General features: G+C 38.8%; 1 protein-coding gene across 1 annotated transcript in view; it reads right to left on the minus strand.

Annotated features, from left to right (window-relative positions):
- Commd10 (COMM domain containing 10) overlaps positions 1-24,689 on the minus strand; it is a 129,810-nt gene that overhangs the window by 17,306 nt on the left and 87,815 nt on the right. The gene's annotated exons all lie outside the window — the stretch shown is intronic.

Raw genomic sequence — 24,689 nt, forward strand, 5'->3', positions numbered from 1 at the left:
CCCTGCTCCATGAGTAGGCATTCTGAGAACCTGAGCTCATGTCAAAGATGATAGAAGTTAAAAAAGACACCTGCAACCAATACAGAGGAGGCAAGCCACAGAAAGCTCTTCTCAAGGTTAAATCAACCAACCATATTACAACTTTTTTTTTTGGGGGGGGGAGACCTTTCGAGACAGGGTTTCTCTGTGTAGCCCTGGCTATCCTGGAACTCACTCTGTAGACCAGGCTGGCCTCGAACTCAGAAATCCGCCTGCCTCTGCCTCTCAAGTCCTGGGATTAAAGGTGTGCGCCACCACCACCCGGCCATATTACAACTTTTTAAAAAATCTTGGCAAATGCTTATCTGCTTCAGAACACAATAGCATATAAACTTCAAAAGCAAACTCCATGCTCATTAGTGTGGCATTCAAAATTTTTCCCAAGTTGCTGAAAGACTCAACTTCTGGCATACAGATGGATGTGGTACCAAGGAAAGTACCAGCAGTGTCTCACACTATCTTCTGGGTTTCATGTCTGTGATTCTTGGTTCTCTAGTAGCATCCCAACAGAATGCATGTGCACACATGCATATAGTCTCCCATACACTTCAGCTGACACCAAGTCGGCTTCCTCTGTAAACACACTGATCATGGAGTCTACCAGAAAGAGAATTTTGTGTACAGGATGGCAATATTTTTCAATTCAGTTATAGTACTTGACTCTATTTAGAAAATATTGGACCTAATTATATAGCCATTAACCAATAACTATTGATTCTCCAATAAATTTGGTAGAAAAATGACTCTTAACCTCAAGCTGGTTAAAGCAGAAAATCTGGTGTTTTACAATACCTACCTGAAAAGAAAATGTAGTAGTTTGGCTGCCAACATGGAACAAACCATTGTGGCCAGAAATCTTTAAGTAACACAACATTGTAGAACAGTGTATGTACATTTTCACTGAGTTTAACTGGGTATCAATCAATCTGCCTGTTTAACCTATGATCTGCATAACACTCTTCACTCTGGTTAGCGGCTATTTTACTCTTCTGCAGATAAAGCTAAAGCATGTGAGGCCGTCTCACCAGCAGATCTCTCTTCTTTAAGGTGGACAGTGTACTGCACATACACTTGGAGCCAATCAAGATGTAGCCTATGTAGTATTCACTGACTATCATGTATTATGTGTGTGTCAATATGTCATCATGATATTCAGTTTTGGTGTGGCTATATTTAGCCATGGTTGCTGAATCTAATCAGCCAGATAAGAAGTTTTAAATATCATTACATAAAGCTCTTTAAATAGTGCCAGTTCAGAATGTGTTAAATACTATAGGTGACGCTTTATGTTTTCTGGAAAATGGACATTATTATAATCATAAGCACTCCTACTGAAGCGTTATCATTTGGAATAGCTGTATGGCTTCCATCAATGCTTTTGTATCCTGGTTGAGGGACTCTGGGTATACAACAAATGCTAAGTTACACGCATACTGTTTCCAGAATACAGTGTAAAAGACTTGGAGTTCAACAGCCAAATTTTGGAATCTGTTCTCGTCTTAAAATAAGTATTGCAGTTAGAGAGAAAAATCTGTGTGATACACTCAAACTTTCGAAAACTACTTTATATTTGTCCTAAATTAAATAACCTACCATAGTCAACCATGTACAAAAACATATAGTTAAAGGATATGCCAGCTCCTTTCTTCTCCCCCATCTCTCTGCCTAATTGATCCTTTTCTTTATTTTTCATGTCTTCCTGGGCTGGCAAAACTCATCTCCTAGAATCTATAATCATGAACCACTATGTCCAACTGATTTGATTCCTCAAAAAAAAAAAAAAAAAAAAAAAAGTCAGTTTCAAGGAAAGAGGACCAATGTGTCCCCTCCATCTCAAAATCAAGTTACCATTTACAGTTATCTGCTTAGGAGGTGCTTCAGCAGAATGAAAAAGATAAACTCAGCACTCGCTTCAGTTATGAAGTGTACTTAATCACCCACAAGTAGCTGGCAAGCCAGCATTAACTGTCGTGGAACAGGAAGTACTGATTTCATCACAAATACCTACGAACTCAAATTCCTAAAGACAGTCAGGTATAAAAACAACGTATGAGAGGATCGAGGCAGCAACTGTCCAGAGGGCACTTTAACCTGCACAGCACAGTGCAGAACATATTGCGACCATAACTGAAACCACACTCCCATACCCATTAGATCCATGTGAACTGTAATTGTAACACCATCCTGGAATCAACTGAACTGATGATGCATAACTTATAAAAGTAAGTGGCTTTAACAAGCTGGTGAGTTTCTAACGCTCAGCCAAGAGCTCAGCAACAGTGCTCTCAGTCTGTTTAATATGTTAGTCTGTGGCAGCCATGAGTTCAGCATAGACACCACCACCATATAACTCAGTCTGTACCGTGATACCCGAGACAGAGATGGAATCTATGCTTTACAGGTGAGAATAAGTAACACTGGAGAATTCAACTTACACTTTTAATAGTAGTTTTATAGAAATTCTCATATGTTACTCAGTTCACTCATTCAGAGTGAGTAATTCAGTCACAAGGCTATGCTTCACAGTTAATTCTAGAATATTCCCACCACCTCAAAGCACCTCCAGACCTCTAACCACTGGCTGCTAACACTGCTAATTACTCTGCTCCCTACCTTCAAGCCCTGGGCAGCCAGTAATCTAGTCTTTATTGATTTGCCTATTCTGAAAACAATATAAAAATTTAATACAATCATGTATAAGTGGTATTTTATGACCAATTTTATCTACTGTGTTTCCATGACATATCCACATAGTGTGTAATGCTAAGGAAAAAAAAAACAATTAAGTAACTGAAATTTTTGGAATTAGATTTTATAATTCAGGTTTAATAAGTCATGTATGATACAAACATATGCCTAAACAGTACAGAACAAAAATGCTGACATAGTTTTTTCTTTGACAATTAAAATAAAATATGTAATAGCACATGAACATGACTCACAAACACATTTTATTTATTTTAAAAAATAATGTTAAGAAGTATTTTTCCTCCTCCTGGAAACCTGTTACTCATATTTCAGACTTTTGAAATGTCACCTCCTCTGTGAAACCTTCTTTGAGTCTTCCCAACTCCCACGGCTCTAGATGCCTGCTTAGTTTCTCGTACACAGTGAGGTTTCTGATAGTTCTCGCTGCAGTGTGCTACAATGGAAGCTTTCATACCATACAGTAGGCTGCTTGACATCAAGGAAATATCTGTCTGTCTGTCTGTCTATCTATCTATCTATCTATCTATCTATCTATCTATCTATCTATCTACCTATCTATCTTCCAGTATCTAATGTAGAACATGGATACCACTGGTTTTTAATCTCCCAAAACATATCGAGGATTGAACATGGGGTCTCAGTCTTATTAAGCATATGCTTCACCACTGAGTTATACCCTAAGTTCCTGATATCAACAATTAATCCTAGGATTAATATTTATCTATAGATACTCCTAAGGCTTTTTGGTGGCTATTTCTAAAATTTTGTGTTCTATAAGTTCAAACAATGATGAGGAAAGCCTTCTATAAAAAGTGACTTAGTTAGGGTTTTATTGCTCTGAAGAGACACCATGAGCATGCAACTCTTATGAAGGAAAACATTTAATTGAGCTGTCTTACAGTCAGAGATTTAGTCTATTATCATCATGGCAGGAAGCGCAGCGGCACGCAGACAGACATGGTGCTGGGGAGACAGCTGAGAGCTCTCCATGTGGATCCAAAGGCAGCAGGAAGTGCCTGTGAGCCACCAGGGCTGATGTGAGTGTCTGAGGCCTCAAAGTCCATCCCTAGTGACACACTTCCTCCGACACGGCCACACCTCCTAGTAGTGCCACTCCTTATGGGCCCATGGAGCCATTTTTATTCAAACCACCACAGAAAGTAAAGTACAATTAATAATTTAAGTAATAACTGCAAGTTTAATATTTACTATGCACCAGCCACCTTATGCTAGGTGCTTCATACCTATGAACTAACTGAATTCCCACATCAATCCCATGAACTAGAATTATCTTCATTAGATGTGAGGAATCTGAAGCACAAAGAGATTAGTTTAGGCTACTTAAGTCCTCACAGCCAAGCAGGCTGGCAGTCAGTGTTCTAACCAGGTAGCAAGGCCCCAGAAGCCTATGCTCTTAAACTGGTCTGTAACATTTTGGATTCTGAGACATGCTATGGAAAGGAAAAGCAACGCTGGGGGAGACAGCTCAGTGCTTTTCTGATTTGTGGCTTTTTCTGTTGTCAGCTCACTGTAAGAATAGCTCAGCCACCGGGTTTAGTGAGATTATTAGCATAACCCTGCAATATACCTAAGTACATACCTGTAAGACGCTAACACAACTAAGGCAGTAAACCTGTACTTAAACTGCGAAGATACTGAGCTTCCTTTAGTTTTAGGCGATCTCACCTAAACCACCTTGAATATTTTCACTTTCCTTATAATAAATATGCTATTTTAAATAAAACCATTTTTAATGTATGAGTCTTCAACATATATTTTCAAAGTAATAAACCTAAGAGAAATGAAATTATGTGATCATGTAACTACATCTTTAATTTATTCCATATATGAAGTTATAGAGAAGTAAAAAACAATGGATTATGGTTATGTTTGCCAGGCTAATGCTAGTCAGTCAATGGCTTCCGCCATTCTTGTAAGTAAACGCTTCTTAGCTCTTCAACCATATCTACATTAGCAACGTATTTTTAAAAACACTATTTAAAGGGCAAACTCAACTTTATCACTGACCCATACTGAAAATGCCTAGCACTTCAGAACAAGTACTCTTAAAATAAATATGAACAACTAAGAAGGAGAAACCTGTTTCTCATATTTCAGACTCTTGAAATGTCACCTCCTCTGTGAAACCTTGTTCGAGACTTCCCAATTCCCATGGCCCTAGACCCCTGCTTCGATCCTCGTACACAGTGAGATTTTTTATAGTTCTTGCTATGGTGTGCTGCAATAGAAGCTTACAGATCATGTAGCAATCCCCTTAATGTCAATGCAGTATCACATATATTAATATCCAGTGTCTAATGTCGAGCACAGATGTTATAAGTTAATCTGTCCCCATTCCTCCTCCACTAGGGATTTTTAACCTGTAAAAACCAATGTCTAGAATTAACTGCGAAAGTGAAAGTGTCTGAGAAACAGTCTTACACTACCCAAATTGATTCCATTTACTTATTATTATTATTTTTTTTAACATTTCCGCTGAAAGCCAGGATTCAATAAAGCTAGGGCTGAGTTCCACGACTTTAAGTACAGGATTATGTGCACTCACATTAACATAGCTCAGAGCAAACCTGGCCAACTGCAGCATCAACCATGGTGACCAAGGTCCAACATTGGTAAAGCACCCTTGGGAACTATGACCTCTTTCCTGCATGCATGAATTTAACTTCCTGATTACATATTCCCTTTAACCCCACAAGTCTAACTCATTAGATATGCCCTGGATCTCTGACAGTCTGTGTAGAATACTGTGTGGTTTGGGGGTTTCAGATAATTTCATTTTTCAGCATATGTTCATGAGCAACATGCTAAAGCATCAGGGCTAGAGCAATGACAAACATACGTAGCTTTTACTTTACTCGAACTTAAATGAGCAGCAGAGATCAACAGAAAGAACAAAATAATTTGAATGCTATATCAGTCAAGACACCACTGTGGAGTCAACAGAAAATTCAAGATCCTAATAGAAATGACAGGTAATCCAAGATCAGAAAGATAAACTCTTGGGGGCAAGGCAAGGTAGGAAGAACATTAAGAGGGAGTAGGCTAATGTCATAATACTCTAAACTAGAGGTAACAGAGGTCTGGACCAGGGTGGTACAGTAGAAAGTGAAAAGAAACACATGCATTTAAGAAATAAGATCTGGAAAATACAGTGAGAATGAAAGACAAGCATCAGGTTTGGGTAAACGATGAAGTAGACCCATTGCTTAGATAAGATGAGGGTAAAGGAAGAACGTAAAGGCTTGGGGGTTGGTTGGCTTAGGTTTCCCTTGCTGTGATGAAACACCATGACCAAAAAAACAAACTGAGGAGAAAAGGGTTTATTCGGCTTAAACGTTTATATCCCTGTTTATCATCAAAGGAAGTCAGGACAGGAACTCAAACAGGGCAGGAACCTGGAGGCAGAGGCCATGGAGGGTACTGCTTCCTGGCTTGCTCATCATGTCTTGCTCAGCCTGCTTTCTTATATAATCCAGGACCACAAGCCCAAGAACGGCAACACCCACCATGAGTCGGGACCCCCTCCATCATCCACTAATTAAGAAAATGCCTACAGGCTTGCTTACAGCTCAACCTCATGAAGGCCTTATCGTAACACCGGTTCTTACCTCTCAGATGACTTCAGCTTGTGTTAAGTTGATGAAGCAAAATGTGCAGTGATGAAACAAAGAGCAGGAACTATGGGTTCAAATTAATTCACGTTGATTTGGAAGTATCTTTGGATAATCAAGTAGAAAAAAAATCTGCAAGCTATTTAATATATAAACCCTTCAGGGTTAGAGACCTGAGTTATAGACATAAACTTGAAGGCTTTAGGACAGGGGAACAGTTAACAATTTGAGTTAAAGACTACAGGACAGTAAGTGGAGAAGATTGAGAATAAATGCTGAAGTCACAACCATTAAGGATAAAAACCAAAAAAGTGCTGTCATTGCTCCTGGAGAGTTCCAAGAGGAATGACTGGGATAGTAACAGCACACAGTATGAAATCCAATGAAAATAAAGAGCAGTAAACGTTTATTCTAGATTCACTGACAAGGTTGGATGTTACTGACAACAACAAAAGCTTGTTTGGTGGCATGGTGGGGAGAGGCCAAGCCCAGTGTTCCCAGTGGCTAATAGAGAGCAAGGTCATTCAGTGACCAGGGGTTGATCCATCATAACCCAGATGTCACATCAGAATGGCTGTTAGTTTTCTAAAATAAAGGCTTACTGGATCACAGCCATTCTTGCTTATTGCACTGTCTATGGCTGTACACTGGCCATGGCTACTTGCGTATCATAGTCACAGGACTGAGTATTCAGCAAGCCTGACCTATTTATGATCTGGCTTTAAGGGAGGTTTGCTAATCACTTTTGTCACGATGTCTTAGATTATTAGTTCTATCTCCCAGAGTGGCCCGGGCAGCACTGGCCGTGCTCACTGTGCTCACGCTGCCTGTAAGAAGGACGTGTTGTCTGTTCGCCCTGCGTAAGTGGGATCTGAATCAACATCATAATTGCTCACTTCAAAGTGAAAACGTCAGGCCTTCGCTGTCCTCTGACACTTCTGTTTTATAAGAAAGGCTGATGACAGTTTCAGAGGCTTGGGATAAACAGAATCCACCACCCAGCTGTTTATATGAATTTCAAAAATGCCAGTAACAACTCGAGTAAACGCACTGAATGAATGTAATTTTAATATTGGCATGTTCAGAAAAGAAAAGTGTGTTCCCAAGGTTCCTCTCTCTCTCTCTTTAATGGCTTATTAGTAATGGAGTTTTGGAGCTTTTCTCAAACCACTAGTGGTTAATCCCAAGTATTTTATTTCATGTATTCATATGACGTCAACAGAAATGTATTTGAGTTTGGGAAAATCGCTAAGAAGCCAGAGGTTGGCTGGGAAACATCCCGGCAGGCTGTTCTCCTTCTGCTTATGACATGTGGCCATGCTGGAATGACTCGCGGCGTAACCAAGTCTTACATTTGGTTTAATGCTTTGTATCTGTTACTGATTAGAGGCTAAATGCTTTGCTAGCTTAGTCATTAATGTTAATGAATTTTGTGACCCAGGCCAACTTAATAAAACTAACTTTAAAATACCCTGCGCTACCAAGTTCTCAGTAATAATTTTGAACTCAAAATTGTGCTGGAAAATAAACAAAGGCATTTCCTACCTGAATATGGGAAAATGCCAAAATAGTGACAGCATTTATCCAGCATATTAGCCTGTGAATGTGGGTCACATATGGCTGCTTCATCATCACAGGCTAATGGAAGAGGGAATTAAGACAGAACATTCCCTCAAAGGCTTGAGAACAGTGTAAATACAAGTTACTTCTGGCTGGGGTGAAGCTCAGTTGGTAGAGTGTTTGCTAAGCATGTACAGCCTGGGACTGGAAGTCCAGCACAGGAGAGGAACAACGAAGATGATAAAGCAGCCCCCCAGTGACTCCAAAAACCTAGGGAAAAACCTGTTTGGTCCCAAAGTAGTAACAAGTGATTTTTACTTGTAAATCAGATCTAATGAGTTAAACGATATAAAACTGTCAGGTTGCTGGGATGTACTGTAATAGTTGTAAAAAATATTGGCGCCATGTAATTGGAAGAAGTCAATGGCTTTGTAAACACAGAACACTTGCACAGGTGTCTGAGCGAGCTGCACGAACACGAGCAGCTGTCACTTTTGTTTGTGGAGACAGGGTCTCTCTATGAAGCCCCGGCAGACCTGAAACTCAGAGATCCACCTGCCTCTGCCTCCTGAGTTCTGGGATTAAAGGTTTGGACCCTATGCCTGACCAGAATGGCTTTTTAAATAGTATTTCTAGAGGAAAAAAAAAAATACTCAGCTTTAAGCAAGTATCTAACATGGAGAGTTATTCTCTTTTCTTGTATAATGTTATTTCAGGTTAAAATCACAACTGGTTATTTAACTTTTCATGAGCCTAGACCACCAAAAAAGCAGTTATATTACTGTTTTTAAAATATTCATAAATAAATGTCTGTAGTAGACTAACTCTATAAAATTCATTTCAGTGCCGACTAAATCCAGAAATTAAGCTATAGTATTAACATAAAACATTTTCCTAATCCCTTTCAACACAAGAAAACAAGATGAAATGTCTATTGCCCTGAATCCAGGCTTTAACTGAGACTTAAGGATATAACTTGCTCATGGTGGGTTGTATGACTCTATGTCATTTTTTTTCATAGTGTGATCTTACTTCAAACTCAGATTATATCTCAGATTACAAGAATGTTTTACATTTAGATGACACATATTTTTTAGGGAGCTTAAGATATTCTGCAAGATCTGCCAGAAATGATATCTCTCTACATCAAACTCCAGACCAGAAGAAAATATTTATCAAGCAAGGTGAGTGACACGTTAGCAATGGAACACAGCGTGTGGGCCTCACTGTCTTTAAGGGGAAATGGCAATGTGGTCCTTATTACAAACACAGGGAACTCGGAAACGCACACACTTCCATTTTAAAATTAAGCCTGGACTTGTCCTTTCTATGACTTGGAATTAATGGTTTCTTAGTCAGTGATAAATGAGGTGACGGAAGAGTTGCAGAAAATGAAATCTTGGCGCGCTAAGTGCTACCCTGCAGGTCATGGTTATGTGAGGTGCTGTGAAATGAAATGTCACATTACAGACCTAGGATGCTGGGGAAAAGATGCCCTCACCAGATGAACTCTTCTAAACAGTAATTTTTGTAGTTACTGAAGAGAATGAACTAGAATATCAAGTAGAACCTTTGCTTTATACATATATTCAAAATTTGACCTGAATTATATCAGGATGAATTTGTCCAAGAGAATTCTTTTCTGTTCTCCATGCAGCTCATCCTGTAATTTATTTGTCAGAAGCCATCTGAGGAGAATGCACACTGGGAAGGGAGACCTGGTGGGTCCCGTGGCCAGACCACACTAGGGGCAGTCATGATTTTCACAAGAATTAGGCTCACTATTTGGATAAAGCCCAGCCCTCCCTAAGTCTTCCCAGGAAGTGTGACTCCAATTCAAACACATCTTAATGTCTAATTAATATTAACTAAGAAAAAATTTCACTAACAAAATATGAACTAATAACTTTCTAAAGTACCTATTGTGTATGTAAGCAAAATTCTGCTTATATATTACTAAAGAGATTCTAAGCAACCACAGAAAATTTGTATCATGACAATATCAAACCAACAGTAAATGATTTTGAAATGATTAAAAAATATTTTTAGTTGTGAGAACGTCAAGCTCTCCCTTCCTATCTTAGCTCTTTTTGCTGATGACTAAAGTGAATTTCCAGGGCACTGTTTTCAACTATTCTACTTTTTTAAAAAATGGGGAAATGGTCCCTAATAATACTTACTTACATTAGCCATTTTAAATGTGAGGTTGAAAAATATCTGAGAAAAGAAGTGCCAAATACTGTGCAAATGGGCCACATGCATCATAAATCACTACAGGATGACTAACAAGGTCATAAAATAACTTTCATTTTTGTGGTAGAGAACACAAAGAATAAAAAGCTTATTTTAGAGTAAAACATTTGGGAACTCAAAGACTTGCCAGCCACCACTTAGACAATAATCTAATTTACAGTGGGTACATTTATACATTATAATAATTAATGTACTTAAAAAAAACCCAGTGCTACAAGATCAGTAACAAGACAGAGACATTCATTTCTCATTCCCTCTTAATACAGTAATAGAAGTTTTAGCAAGGACAGCTGAGCAACTAGAAGAAACAAAGGATATCCAAATTGTAAAGAAAAAAAAATCAAATCAACCACGTTTGTGTACGGTACAATTCTCTAACACAAGAAACTAAATACTTCATGACCAAATTGTTGGAACTTATAAAGGAATTCAGCACAGCTGTGAAATACAAAGTCAGAGTACAGAAAGCAACAGCATTTTTATACACCAATAATGAAGTTACCAAAAAAGAAATTAAGAAAGCAAAATAGTTAAAATATTTAGAAAAACAGTAGCTAAGAAAGTAAAAGATACCTACAGGAAAAAGAATAATGCACAGATGAATAAAATGATAGAGGGTACACATAAGAATGGGGCGGTATCTTATGTTCAAGGATCAGAAAACTATGCAAAGCAATCTATAGAGACAATGTAATTTCTTTATAACATCAACAATGTTCTATGTAAAAAGAAGGAAAGAATCCTAGAACTGAATGGGACCAAAAGAGACCCAGAAAAGTCAGAGTGATGCTGGAGAGGGGAGGAGGAAACAGTGTGTGTGTGTGTGTGTGTGTGTGTGTGTGTGTGTGTGTGAGAGAGAGAGAGAGAGAGAGAGAGAGAGAGAGAGAGAGAGAGAGAAAGAGAGAGAGTCATGACCTAACCTTAAAACAGCTGGAGACGAGGGGCACAGCAGTGCAAGAGAACTCAGAAATTAATCCACAGTTAAACAGCCATTGATTGTTGATGAAGACTTAAAAACTAGGAAGTCTGGTCAGCAAATGTTTGCTGGCCATGTTGGATATTCAGAAAAATGGGTGCAGATTCTGTCAGTTCAGAATCTACAACAATCATCTCAAAATGTCATATCTCAAATTATAAAATTACCAAACAAAATATTCCCAGACTTTGGCATGTTTCGACATTTCCAATAGGACCCTAAAGGCACAAAAGGAAGAAGAGATAAGTTGTTATCAAATTAAAAAATTATTACACAGCAAAGAAAAAAATCTAAAGAAAATGCAAATTATTCATCCAACAAGGGATTAATATTCAAAATATACATAAGGCTAAAAACCTGAACACCAGCAAAATAAGCAGTCCACTTGAAGCATGAGCTAAGGAATGAACAGGCACCAAAGGAGACAAGCCGCTAAGAAACACATGAACATACTCAACTTCACCAGTGCAAAAGAGGTCCACATCAAAACCACAAGAGCGCATCTTTTCATCACAGTTGTGATGCTGATTATATGTGTTCACATATTTGATGCACACATCTATGTATTTTCACGATATATGTATACACATATATAAAAACAAGAAAAAAACAAATGCTAGTGACTGCATGGAGAACAAAGGGGAGGGAGAAGATGTTCAGTGTGGAACAGGATTCCTGCTGGATCTTAGTGCAATAGGGTAACTAGTGGATAAATTAATTTATGAGGTCCTTAAAAAGTGACTTGAAGAGTACAAGATGAACAACAAAATAAAGACAACTAATGACTGAGTAGACGGAAATTCTTATTATCCAGACCTGATTATTATGCATTGTACACATGTGCTAAATTACCATGATGTATATGCTTTAGATATGTGCAAATATTGTGCTTGAATTAAAAAAAAACTTGGCCCTAATGTCAATCTTCAGTTCTTAAATACCATACTTAATCGTTAATGATGAAAACTAGCTGTTAATAAAGCCCTCTTAGGATAAAGGCATGCATATTTCCTTTGAGTCCTCTTAGATCTAACCATGAGTATTGCAATGGCCATTCTTTCAATTTAATTTCAAAGTGCAGCATAAATTTGTCTACAATATGTATTCAATTTCCACTCTGATAAAATTATATTAACTGATACTAGGCTCATATGCCAGTGATGTGGGAAATTTTATTTTAAGTCAACTTTGAGTCAACTGCAAGCATAAACTAGATCCAAACAGAACAAGGTGAAAGGAAATATTGGTCAGAATAGTACAGCATCTAGAGATTTAAAGTATGGTCTCCCTGGTTCAAATGTTTGTGTGAGTGTTTCATTTCCATCATTTGCTAGTTGCGGGGCCTTTTATACAAAGTAATTAACCTTTCATTCTTAACCCTCCTTATCTTTAAAGCAAGAAGAACAGGAGTAAATCGCCTCGAATTTTGTGGTGAAGATAATATGATATGTAACGGTTTAAAATAATAAATGTTGTACATTAAGTACTCAAGGACTCTCAGCTAGTACGGTGATTAAACTGCAGAGAGCAGAGGAATTATTTCCAAAGCCCAGATGCTAAGACTGGAGGGTTGGCAGCACTACAGATTGAAGAGAGTGCTGTAAGATACAGAACAGAGCTCCCAAGTCCCCAGCATGGTGACACTGGTGAATACTTTTCTCTTGTGGGATAGCGTGCACAGCACTAGGAAAGCCAGCCAGTAGGGATGAAGCTTTCAGGTCAGTATCTCTGACTTTTTCATGTTTACAACTTAAGTAATATCTTCAGTAATAGTGTCTTACCATCAAATTCTGGAAGTTAACCAAGATCAAGTGTTTGGAAGTCTGTGGGAACCTGTTGGCCAGTAACTCAAAAAGAGGTTACTCTTCTTGGTACTGGGTTTTTATTTGTTTGCATGTAATCTCTAGTTGGGGTATTGTCCCCAATCCTCACAGTGATTGTGACAGCATGTAGAAGGCCTACCTGTGAAAGATCAAGCCAAACAACCCAGCATGGAGGGGAGGGGGAGTGAGCATAAAGTCCTATCCACATGAGACACGACTGGCATGTGCTGAGGAAGAGTCAGCTTCCTGACATGGCAGGCCAGCCATGCTAAGGATCAGGCTCTACACCCACGAGTAATTAGGCAACACAAGGGGGGAGGGAGACGGGGAGGAGGTTTGTGGAGGGAAAACCGGGAAGGGAGCTAACATCTGAAATGTAAATAAATAAAATAACCAATTAAAACACACACACACACACACACACACACACACACACACACACACACACACACACACAAAGAAACAGTTACATTTCTGGGATTCTGGGTGTAACATGCTGAGAACTCATTTCTTTGTTCTGTTCAGATTTCTTTGTTCAGAACCAGAGAAGGATGTACAGAAAAGGGGGTAGACACTGGTTTGGATCCAATTACCTAATTACATTAAGATAAGAAAGAAAAAAAACCAGACTCACAAACTTGTGAAGCTGGACACATAGTTGGGGTGTGGTGAAGTGGATCTAGGAGTTGGGGAAGTAGGGTGAATGTGATTAAAAGACAAGGTATGAAAGTTTCAAAGTAATAATGACAAAACTATTTTTTAAAAAGGTTTTAAAACAAAAACAGGCATAGTAAAACCACTAGTTGAGTCTAAAGTAAGCAAACTAAGTTGGTAAGTGTGATAGCTATCCTTGATTATCAATTTGACTACATGTAGAATTAACTAAAACCCAAGAAGCAGGGGTATACCTGTAAAGGGTTTTTTTTTTTTTTTGCCTTTCAATTTTATTCAGATATTATTTATAGCCATAGGTAAAATTGCATAGAGTATCATTGCATAGGTCTTGTGCTGTTCTTTATTATTATTATTATCATCATCATCATCATCAAATCATAATTTTTACTTTTTAACACAGGGGTTATAAACACAAAAATGCAGGATGTGGGGAAGGGGGTGACACAGGAGCATAGGTGTTCAGGGGGAGTACAGATATCTTCGATCTTCGGAACAGGGTATCAGCTGGGTGAAGGTTCAGGGGACAGGTCACTATGACTCTGCCTATGAGTCACTTGTCCTTATCTAAGTTGGTACTATCCGCCAAGGCTGCCTATTTACAAGGTCTATGACTACTCAGGCTGGTAATTTCCACAAAAGCTGCCTGTTTACAATAGCTTATAGCCATCTGTTTCAGTGTTTTTCCACAGATACCCAAGACTTTGTTTATGTTAGCAGGCATGTATGTCAGGCCTATTGCTGATTTTAGGCTTATGGCTGATTTTAGGCCTTCAGTGTATAAGCAGGGCTGCTCCTGATATCTCCTCCTTTCTCCAATTATAGAAGGACCGTGGCGATTCTAATCTTGCCAAGGCGGGGATAGAGGCCTGACCTCCAGTAATTAAAGGGGACCTTGTAATAGCTCTGGCCCTCCTGTCATTGTCCAGTGAGGCATGAGGGCCATACCCATTCCGGTGTCTTTTTCCTGGGGAGGGGATACATTTGACATCAACTTGTGAAGGTGTTTTCTTGATTGAAGTGGTAAGACCCAGCCCCATAATTCCTGATCTTTTTAGGTAGGTGGGAAGACCCGCCTTAAATCAGGGTCACACCTTTGTGGCAGCCTATATAAAGGAGATGGAAGAAGGAAGTTCTTGTTCTTTGCCTGCTTGTATAAACTCTCATGGGCAAGCACATTCCTTCACAGCATTCCAGCCTACTTCCTTAGTATTCCGGCATATAACTGGAGTACAGATTGGAATATAAGACCAGCTGAGACATCCAGCTCCATGCACTGAACAATTACTAGATTCTTAGACTTTCCATCTGGAGGCAGCCATTGTTGGAACAGTCAGATCATAATCTGTAAGCCACTCTAATAAATCCTCTCTTTCCCTCCCTTCCCCTCTCTCCAGAATAGACACATTCTATCAGTTCTGTTTGTCTAGAGAACCTTAACTAACACAGTAACCCAAAATAAAAGTCGGATAACAAAAAGTTAGTTGGGACTGATGAAGCTTGGCTGATATACATGAAGGAACCAAGACATCTGCATGTACACTAGAGAGCACAAAATAAAATGAGCAAAGAGAAGAGAGGAAGAGACAGTAGTTAGATATTCTAATCAAAACAGCCAGGAGTGTGTCATCTGAAGTCACTGCAGTGAAAGCCACCATTGTGGCAGCAAATTTGGGGCCTCCTGCTGTACTGATCAATTTGAGAACGGAGTTTTCCTAAATGCAGTAAGAAGGCACACACACATCAAGTGTGTCTCCCAAACTATAAGAAAGACTGCCAATACTCACCAGAAAGACCTCCGAATATCCTAGCATGATCAGTTAACATCTTGAAAAGAAATAGCAATCACCATTAAGGTTTTCACATTTAGGACTCCATGGGTGGCACCTATGATTTCTAATTGCATCCAGATTTTTTGTTCAATGAACAGTTTTGATCATTTTAATCAACTTCTTTTTAAATCAAAACTAGTCATACTGGCAAATGAGATAGCACTGAGAAATGTAATTCAGTATGATAGTTTTCTTTAAAAACTATGTTTTGGATGCAGGTGTGCTTTTAAAATAAAATTAACAAATTTTCAGAAGCTACTTTTTTTAAAGTAGGAACTGACTTTACTAGAAAAAAAGTAAAAATAAAATTTTTAGTTATCACAAAGCAATACACGAACAAAGACAAGCTTACTAACATATTTTCAAAAGGAAAGCACGTGGTTTCACAACTTTCCTTTATTTCAGAATACTTTAATGAAAATATAATGACCACTCCATAAAGATCCTGAGATATGCAAATGAAACCTTTCCATATTTTCTTCTAAACATTAGCAAACTTTGCTTCAAAATATAATTATAAAAAATAGGACAGTCACTCCCAGGGCCCATGCTTAAATTGCAATGTTTCTAAAATGTATTTAATTAAAATTAGTTTTAAACAACTCTGTCCATTTAAGTAGTTTGTTTACTCATTTGCTTCAGCATTCATGACCATTAATAGAACATCTGACTTCTGTTGTTTACATATGTTTATTTGTGTGTGTCTGTGTATCTGTGTGTGTGTGTACATGTGTGTACATATGTAGGTATTCCCATGCTGTAGCACATATGTGTACACCAGAGGACATCTTGCAGGGATAGGTTTTCCATTTTTGGAATATAGGACCTATAGACTGAACTCAGGCCATAAGGCTTGGTCTTCTTCAGATAAACATTTTTTTAAAAGATTTATTTATTTTATATATGATAGTATACTGTTGCTGTCTTTAGACACACCAGAAGAGGGCATTGGATCACACTGCAGATGGTTTTGCTGAGAATTGAACTCAGAACCTTTGGAAGAACAGTCAGTACTCTTAACCTCTGAGCCATTTCTCCAGTCCTTCTTGTTGCCTCAACATTTGATTTGATTTTTGCTGAATCTTGCCTAGACAAAGCAATGAAATCTTTCATAATTCCCATCAAAATAAATAATTCTTTTATATCTTGGTACTGGGGAATTAAAATTACAAATACAAGGCTGCAATGACATTTAACTTCTGAAATAACACACACACTTAGTAAAATGGGTCCCCGAATCCTTAATATGTCAAGTTTATTTATTAATGATAAATAAAGATGCCCTGAAGCAATTTCTTCTTAAACAGAATGACCAATAATAAATACTGTCCAATACATTTTGTTAAAATAATGAAGTTCAACTTCTTTTCCTGGGGAAAAAATGAAGTCATAATTGAAATGAATTCTGAGTAATGACCTTCATGAAAAGTATTACAAACAGCACATTTTTGTCATTTTCAAATATATTTATGTAAGATTTTATTAAGATTATTTCATCATCTTTTTGGCTTCTCAATTTCAAACTGTACTTTTACATTTTATTTTTTAAAGAAAATGGCTCACAGTAGAGACAAGGACACATTTACCTCTTCCCTTTCCCTTCAAAGTCAAAACAATGTAACTTTAAAATGAAGTTGGATGTGGTGGTTCACACCAGTTCTTAAGAGGCAGAGGCAGGTGGATCTCTGTGAGTTTGTGGGGCCAGTCTGTCTACATAGTGAGTTCCAGGAAAACCAGGGATGCATGGTGAGACTCTGTGTTAAATTAAAAAAAAATGAAAGAGAGAGAGAGAGAGAGAGAGAGAGAGAGAGAGAGAGAGAAAGAGAGAGAAAGGGTGAAGGAAAGAAGGAAGGAAGGAAGGAAGGAAGGAAGGAAGGAAGGAAGGAAGGAGGAAATACAGCATATTGGGCCTGGAGTGTACCTCATTTGGTAGAATCCTAATCCAACATGCACAAAGCCCGAGGTTCCGACCCCATCACCACATAAGTCAGGCAAGGTAGCCCATACATGTAAATCCCAGAATTTGGGTTTACAGAAACCTCAAATGCTGAAGGATAAATTCAAGATCATACACTCAACTGCATTGTAAGTAAAGCCATTCTGAGACATAAGAGAACCTAGCCCCCCCTCCCCAAATTGCTACTTCAAATCAGACAATTTGAAGAAATTCTGTGAACTATGAATCAAAGGATGTTTGAAAACATTAGATCGTAATCAGATCATAGAAACCTGTAGCTACAAAAAGCAAAGAAGAATCGGTTGTACAAAGTCCATGACTGATCAGTAAAAGCAGGTATACTCCATTACGTATTCAACCATGGTTTCTGACAGTGGGGAGATCCAGAACAGGGAACAGGATTACAAATAGAATGAGCTGGCAATAACCAGCATGAAGGGACTCAAACCCTATGGCAGTGACCAGCATGAAGGGAACTCAAACCCTATGGTAGTGACCAACATGAAGGGACTCAAACCCTATGGCGGTGGTCCATGGCAAAGGGCACCTCTCAGCCAAGCCTGCTCCTGAACCGCAGTAGTTGGGTGAAGACTTGTCTCAGAAGACCACAAAACCTATGAAGTAAAGAAGGACTCTGATCTGGGTTAAAGAACGAAAAATCTCCAGGTATAAAACGGCTGCTCAGTGTAGCCCCTCAATTCCACATTAACAAAGAAGATCACTGAATACATGAGGAATGCCTGGCAGGATTTCACAACACAAACACAACAAATTAAAGAAATAACCTGCAGGCTAGGTAAAAAAACCCTACCTCCACCTCCACCTCCACCTCCACCTCCACCTCCACCTCCACCTCCACCTCCACCTCCACCACCTCCTCCACCACCACCACCACCACCACCACCACCACCACCACCACCACCACCACCACCACCACCGCCACAAAAAGCCTTGGATAGAATGTCAATCTCTGTGAACTTTGAAAGGATACCTAACAAGGAATAAAATGGAGCAGTGTGTTTAAAAAATAAAAATAAAAACAAGGACAGACTGACTGCCCTCCTTCCCAATCACGGATCATCCCAGCATGGGAAGATGGCCCGCTCCTCCCTCCCTCCCTCCCTCCCTCCCTCCCTCCCTCCCTCCCTCCCTCCATCCCTCCCTCTCTTCCTCCCTCCCTCTTGACCCATTTTCCCTTTTCCAGTGTATACTCAATAAAATAAAGTAAATAAAAATAAAATAAGTAAATAAAACCAAAAAACACAGCTCAAAAATTTAAAAACAGAAATGACAAAATTATATCTAAAAACATGGGTTGAAAATTAAAAAGAACTCAGAGATCTAACTGTTGAGCGAGAAGATAAAGGCAGGAGATTCTCTAGAACCCACTGGAAAAAGAATGATAAAAAAGACAAGTGGAGGGCAGATTTAGAAGTTCAGAAGTTACCTAGGAAAAGAAAAAGATAACTGGGAGGGAAAAATAATGACAGAGAAAAGGAAAAGTTCCCTTAGCAAATGATAGCTCCTGGCCTTTTCGTAAGGAGATGAGGCGTGGTTCCCACAGCAGACAGCACCAGCAATCTCACCCAGCCCAACAGCAAAAGTAACTTCAGGAAAAACCGCCCAACCCAACACTGTGAGCATTGTTTTTCTCCTACAGCCAAACTGTATCAAAGAGGATTCAATTTTTCTAACTACTATGTAATCACCTGCAAGGACTACTGCCCAGTTAGTGCAAGTCACAAAGAAACCAGATGCTTAAATAATTCCAGGAAACCTATCTCCTTCCTCAACTACTTAAAAACCAATTAATACTAAGCTGCCCTTTAACACTGTTTGTCTTTTGACCATTCAACCACACAGAGATTCAAGAAAAAGGTCATTATATTTCATTTTTGAGGTAAGGAAAAATGCTAACAATTTAAAAGATAATTATGTAGGAACCTGAAAATAACTACCCCACCCCATGCCCTGTGATGAACAGGCTTAAGGTAAAATAAACCGATAGGAACTTAAGCAGACGAATTTCCTCTAGAATATCAATTCCTCCAGCAAACAGGGAATGCACTTCTTCTAAGACCCCACAGTGAACCAGCCAGGTTGATAATTGCTGATTTAACACACATGGAACTCTCGGAAAGGGAGGGAAACTGTGAGCAACATCCTTGGGTCACAAGGGCAAAGTTGTCATAAACCAGAAACTCATGGTCTGGAAAAATAAGTCCAAAAAAAAAAAGTACCTTAAAAAAAAAATCAAATAGGCACATTTTCCCTTCACTTTCCATAATCAAAATAAGAAAATCCTTAGGTGAATAGAGCTATTTGGGAGTTAGTTGAGAAGTTAAGCAAAAATAGTTAAATTTTCATTTTTGAAAAACTCAAATATTTAGTGTCTGCCACATACCTAATTGGAGAGTATGAGTGTTCTGAAATTACCACATACAAAAATGTAGAGAGTAACTTTTGCCTTGCAGATAGTATATTTTCTCAAATTGTCATCAAGGGAAATTTTCCCATGAAAAGCGTTCCAGTTAGACTACTAAGCAGTTAAGTTTCCTATATACTTTAGATAATCTACTTAATTATATGATTTAATTCTATAATAGTCAATATAAAAAATGGTCATAAAAAATCCTAGAATGTATATATGTTTATCTAATTTATATATACATATATATGCTATATTATATATAATTATTTAAATTATATATACTTATTATATATAATTATATGTATATACTGTAGTCATTTTATGTATAGATAGTTCACTAAAATAAATTATACATAGAAGATGAATATGTCTGAATTTAGTGGTATATAAGAAAACTAAAGAAAATATTTTTAGATAACACCAGAAAATATTTCATAGACTCAGAATGGAGTTATTTCTTGAATAAAACAGAAATTAGAAATAATAAAGAACAAGAGAAATGAATTTTTAAAATTAGATCATATTAAAAATGATAATTTATCTTCATCAGAGACACCTTGGTTAAAAGATAATGCCAGAATGGGAAAACATAGAAACCACAACTCAAAGGAAGCAAATTGGTTCAACTAGCTCGGCAAGCACTTCGCCATTATCTACTAAAGCAGAGTCTGTGATCCAGTGGCTTGTATCCGAGTATATACACAACAGATATGCATGATATATGTATGAATCACAGTACAAACTTACTTCCATTATGAAGAAATGCATAAATACATTGTGTTATAAATAAAACTTTCAAGTACGAACACAAACCAGTGTCATACAAAATGTAGAGGGGTCTCCCAATGTAAAGGTGAGGTAAGACCTGAGAGACAAAGGGGGGCATTTTCACTAATTCTGTTTCCTATTATACATCTTACTTACTGAAATGATTAATTTAAGTACTTATTTATGCCGGGCGGTGGTGGTGCACGCCTTTAATCCCAGCACTTGGGAAGCAGAGGCAGGCAGATTTCTGAGTTCGAGGCCAGCCTGGTCTACAGAGTGAGTTCCAGGATAGCCAGGGCTATACAGGGAAACCCAGTCTCGAAAAACCAAAAAAAAAAAAAAAAAAAAAAAAAAAGTACTTATTTATGTGCATGTGTGTTTGCTTGTATGATTTTCTGCATACTACATCATGTAATGCAGGAACCCCTGGGGGGCCTGAAGAAGGCACAGGATCCTCTATGACTGGAGACACACGTAGTTGTAGGCTCCCATGTACGCGTTGGGAACCAAACCTGTATCCTCTGCAGGAGCACCGAACACTGCTGAGCCAGCTCTCCAGGCCCACTAATACAATATTAGAACAGTTAATAGTTAGTTATGGACAGCAGAAAAGGACTAACATGTCTACTGGCTGAGTCAGTAAGAGAGCATGAGAGAGCAGTAGGGGACACAGGTGATGTTTTGTAATTTCAGCTAAAGAGAATGACACAATTCTTTTGTAAAGTATGCATTGTGTATTCCACTAAAATGATTAATACAAAGTTACCACCACCTCCTCCTCCTCTTCCCCCTTTAAAGGAGACAGGATGTTACTTTGTAGCCCATTCTGAACTTGAACTCCCAATTCTCCAGATCAGCCTCCTGAGTACTACAGTTGTAAACTATAGCCAGGCCTCATCTTTTAAACCCATCATTAGCTACTAAATTGCTTATTTTTACCATTTATTTAACTGTCATTGACAAACTAAACCTCTTCAAGGGAAGCTGATTAGGAAGTAACAGTGGAACATGAATACTTCAGTAGTTATTTCAGGATAATCTATAATACAATATAGAAAGAGTGATATTTTAATTAAATTAAAAGTCAACTCCTACTAAAGAATTCTTTAACAGACATACGGAATAACTATCTCTGTAATGAAAACAAACGTATTCACACTCCCTTTCCCAGAAAAGGGGAACTAATCCAGTTGTGGTTGACTGTGCCAAGCTCAAGAGCTACTTTATACCAAGATGAATTTTATTTAGATGCTAAAGGACTATAGACAGCACTGTCACACTCTGGAGGGCAGAAGCTCCAATTCCGACAGGTAGGCAGCACACAGGATGCTCTATGAACTTCTGGATTGAAGAGAAGCAGAGCTGATAAAAGAAAATGAATGGATTTGAGAGATTACAAGAGCAGCCCATTAGTGGGTATGCCATTTGTCTTAGGGTTTCTATTCCTGTGATAAAATACTATGAACAAATGTGACTTGGAGAGGAAAGAGTTTGTTTCAGCTTACAATTCCATGTCACAGTCCCATCACTGAAGGCTAGAACCGAAGCAGCGACCATAACGGAACACCTCTTACTGGCTTGTTCCTCATGGCTTGCACAGTCTGCTTTCTTATATAACTCGGGACCAGCTCTTCAGGGTTGGTACTATCCACAATGGGCTAGGACCTCCTACATCGATAATTAACCAAGAAAATGCTCAACATATTTGCCTATAGAATAATTTCATGGAGGAATTTTCTCAATCAAAAGTGTCTCTTGACAAAAATCACTCTAGCTTGTACTAAGTTGTCAAAAAAACCAAAAACCTATCCAACAGAATTGACTCCTTGCCAACATAACACACAAACACATCAGTATTAAGCCACAAGCTTTCCTTTCTTATTCATCCCCATGATCTCACATGAATCATTGAGCATCACAGTACACTGTATTCTAAAATGTAAAGGTCCCACAGTTAAAAAAAAAACCAAACACTTAAAAGTTCAAGGTCTCTTTAAAATATTCAAACTTTCTTTTAAAATCCAATGTAAAACTCCAAAGTCTCTTTAAAAGTTTAAATTCTCTCAACTGTGGGCTCCTGTAAAATAAAGAAGTACTTTGAGGCTAGAAAGATGGCTCAGTGGTTAAGAGCACCAGGTATTTTTCCAGAAGTTCTGAGTTTAATTCCCAGCACCTAAATGGTGGTTCACAACCACCTATATTGGGATATAAAAGGTCCTCTTCTGGCATGCGGGTATACCTGCAGACTACTCATATAAATTAATAAATTTTGAAAAATGCTTTGTTATTTCAAGAGGGAAGACCAGGGCACAGGGCCAGTCACAACCAAATTAAAGCAAAACCAAACTTCAGCTGCGTAAATTAAACAGTGTCCAATGTCTGGGGATCTCCTGGACTCCTCCAGAGGACTTGGGTCGCTTCTCCGGCTCCATCCTCTGCAGCACACACAGCTTGTCTTCTAGGCTCTGCTGGCTCCATTTTACTGCTGCTGCTGCTCTTGGTGGTCCTTCCATGGTACTGGCATCTCCAAAATGCTAGGATTTCTACTACAACTGGGCTGCCCTTTCACCAGTAGACTCTCTTTAGAGGCTCCAACTGTGGCACACAGTGCCAGGCTTTCCATGAGCCCTTCATACCTTCAGAACCAGCACCAACTGGTTCCACTATCAAGTTCAGCTGCCAGCACAAGGTACAACTTTGGCCATGTCTAGGACACAGGTTCTGTGTGCTGACTGAAGAAACACTTGACTTCTTAGACATTTTTACCTCAGTGATCTTGGTCTTTCCTTAATCACCACTAATTTCTCAGCTCTAGTTGAGCAGTATTCAAAGCAAAGATTTCCCATCAGTAATTCTGGTATCTCCTTAATTATCACTGATTTCTTCAGCTCCAGCTGACCAAAACCACAGAATCTCAGCTCTGAATAACAGATGGTCTCCAATAGAGTCTTTAAACTCCCTTCTGAAACTACCCAAGCCAGGCCTCACTGTCTACACTGCCTTCAACATTCTTATCTTCCAAGTTCCTACAAAACAGTCCACTGAGCTCTCAACACTCAATGGTTTTTCTAGTCCAAAGTTCCAAAGTCCTTCCACAGTCCTCCAAAACACATGGTCAGGTCTCTTACAGCAATACCCCACTGTCCTGATAGCAATTTCTGTCTTAGGGTTACTATTGCTTCACAGTAATAGAGCACTGACCAAGACAGTAGCTGAGGAGGGGTTATTAATGAAGGTACAGCCTAACTTTAACGGACACCCTAGCTTTCAGTACCATGGGATGACCACCAAGGATGGCAGCAGCGGTAGAGTGGGTGGCCTGAGATTCAAGCTGTGTGTGCTGTGGATGGCAGAGCTAGAGAAGTGAAGCCATCAAGGCCCTTTGGAACCCAGAGGACTGTGAGTGGGTGTCACACATAGACCACTAAACTTTTTACATTGTTGAATTGTAGGTTGTAGGCAAGTCTGTAGGGCAGTGGTTCCCACTCTTCTCAATACTGTAATGCTTTAATACAGCTCTTCATGTTGTGGTTACCGCAACTATAAAATTATTTTTGTTGCTACTTCATAACTGTAATTTTGCTACTGTTATAAATTATAATGTAAATATCTGAATATGTAATATATCTGACATGAGACCCCAAAGGGGTCACAACCTACAGGTTGAGAATCACTGCTGTAGGGCCTCTTCTTAATCAGTGATTGATGGGGGTGGGGACAGCCCATTGTGGGCAGTGCCATTCCTAGGCAGGTTGTTCTGGGTTCTATAAGAAAGCATCTGAGCAAGCCATGGGGAGCAAGCCACTAAGCAGCACTCCTTTCGGTCTCTGTATCCGTTCCTGCCTTCAGTTCCTACTGTACTTGACTGAGTTCCTGTCCCCACTCCCTTGGGTGATGAACTGTGATTTGGAAGGGTAAGCCAAATAAACGTGTTCCTCATCACAGCACTGGTAACTCTAAGACAGGCACAATGGCCAAGAAAACTCCTACTTAAAACAGCATTTAACTAGGGGCTTGCTTAGTGTTTCAGAAGTTTA

This window comes from Arvicanthis niloticus, chromosome 14 (assembly GCF_011762505.2).
Source record: "Arvicanthis niloticus isolate mArvNil1 chromosome 14, mArvNil1.pat.X, whole genome shotgun sequence".
In the NCBI taxonomy this organism is placed as follows: Eukaryota; Metazoa; Chordata; class Mammalia; order Rodentia; family Muridae; genus Arvicanthis; species Arvicanthis niloticus.